Source organism: Mauremys reevesii, unplaced genomic scaffold (assembly GCF_016161935.1).
Source record: "Mauremys reevesii isolate NIE-2019 unplaced genomic scaffold, ASM1616193v1 Contig69, whole genome shotgun sequence".
NCBI classification, from domain to species: domain Eukaryota; kingdom Metazoa; phylum Chordata; order Testudines; family Geoemydidae; genus Mauremys; species Mauremys reevesii.
The window spans coordinates 235,355-237,661 of record NW_024100883.1 but is presented as its reverse complement, the minus strand read 5'-3'; positions in this window follow the sequence as shown (position 1 = coordinate 237,661).

Here is a 2,307-nt window from a genome sequence, read left to right as displayed (position 1 = left end):
TGATGAGGTTCAACAAGGACAAGTGCAGAGTCCTGCACTTAGGACGGAAGAATCCCATGCACTGTTACAGACTAGGGACCGAAAGGCTGGGCAGCCGTTCTGCAGAAAAGGACCTAGGGGTTACGGTGGATGAAAACCTGAATATGAGTCAAGTGTGTGCCCTTGTTGCCAAGAAGGCTAATGGCATTTTGGGTTGTATAAGTAGGGGCATTTCCAGCAGATCGAGGGATGTGATCATTCCCCTTTACTCAGCACAGGTGAGGCCTCATTTGGAGTACTGTGTCCAGTTTTGGGCCCCACACTACAAGAAGGATGTGGAAAAATTGGAAAGAGTCCAGCGGAGGGCAGCAAAAATGATTAGGGGGTTGGAGCACATGACTTATGAGGAGAGGCTGAGGGAACTGGATTATTTAGTCTTCAGAAAAAAAGAATGAGGGGGGATTTGATAGCTTTCAACTACCTGAAAGGGGGTTCCAAAGAGGATGGATCTAGACTGTTCTCAGTGGTAGTAGATGACAGAACAAGGAGTAATGGTCTCAAGTTGCAGAGGGGGAGGTTTAGGTTGGACATTAGGAAAAACTTTTTCACTAGTAGGGTGGTGAAGAACTGGAATGGGTTACCTAAGGAGGTAGTGGAATCTCCTTCCTTAGAGGTTTTTAAGGTCAGGCTTGACAAAGCCCTGGCTGGGATGATTTAGTTGGGTTTGGTCCTGCTTTGAGCAGGGGGTGGGACTAGATACCTCCTGAGGTCCCTTCCAACCCTGAGATTCTATGATTCTATGAAGGGGATTAGTGCTGAAATTGACCCTGCTGGGTCGAATTTGGGGTAGTGTGGATGCAATTCGACGGTATTGGCCTCCGGGAGCTATCCCAGAGTGCTCCAGTGTGACCGCTCTGGACAGCGCTCTCAACTCCGATGCACTGGCCAGGTAGACAGCAAAAGTCCCACGAACTTTGAATTTCATTTCCTGTTTGGCCAGCATGTTGAGCTGATCAGCACAGGTGACCATGGAGTCCCAGAATGGCAAAAGTGCTCCAGGATGGACCACACGGGAGGTACTGGATCTGATCGCTGTTTGGGGAGATGAATCCGTGCTAGCAGAACTCTGTTCCAAAAGACGAAATGCCAGAATATTTGAAAAAATCTCCAAGGGCATGAAGGACAGAGGCTATAACAGGGACCCGCAGCAGTGCCGTGTGAAGCCTACCAAAGAACCAGAGAGGCAAACGGCTGCTCCGGGTCAGAGCCCCAGACATGCCGGTTCTATGATGAGCTGCTTGCCTTTCTAGGGGGTGCCCCTACAACTACCCCACCCCTGTGTGTGGACTCCATCAATGGATTCTCAGGCAATGGGGATGTGGATTTGGGGGACGAGGAAGATGATGATGAGGAGGTTGAAGCAAGTGGAGAAACCATTTTTGGCAGTGAAGTGGGGTGTGATGTACTCGTGGAGGAGGGTGGAGGAGGAGAGGGGGTATCAGGAGGGTTGGAGGAGAAGAGGTGCAGGGGAGGGGGGAGGTGCGGGAGGAGAGGACGGGGGGAGGGTACCAGGGCAGAGGGGCGGGGGAAGGGAGAGTACAAGAGGAAGGAGCGATGGGGGGAGGTACAAGTGGAGGGGCTGCGAGCGGGATGGGGGGTGCAAGGGCTGAGAGGGGCTGGCACTGACAGCTGCGTCCCCAGCCCCGTGCAGGCAGAGCCGAGAGGACGGACACTGACCCCCAGGTGCCTGAGACGCGGGGGTCCCCTGGCAGGGCAGTATCCCGCACTCGGAGCCGGGCTCTGCCTCTCCCCGCCCAGGGCAGGCAGCGTGCGGCTGAGGTGGGGGAGGTGCGCGGCGGGCTGGGTCTGGGGGCAGGAGGGGGCAGCGGCAGCTCCCTGGCAGCTCGGGCTGCCCAGCCACTCGCCCTGTCAGCACGCGAGCCGGGATCCAGGCCCCCCGCCCAGCCCGGCAGCGCCCTGCACAGCCCCCTAGGGCGGGGAAACGCCGCGCCACCCTGGGGAGACTCGGAGCAGAGCAGCAGTGGCAGCAGGACCCCCTCCTTGCATCCCGGACCCCACTTCCCTCCCTCCCCAGCGCCTCACACCCAGGCTGCCCTGCGGTCACAGAGCCGGAGCATCGTCCCCCCAGAGCCGAGCCCCTCTGGCCCCCGCAGAGCCGGAACGTCATCCCCCGGAGCCGGGCCCCTCTCGCCCCGCAGAGCCGGAGCATCGTCCCGCAGAGCCGGGCCCCTCTCGCCCCCGAAGAGCCGGAGCATCGTCCCCCGGAGCCGAGCCCCTCTCGCCGCCGCAGAGCCGCAGCGTCGTCCC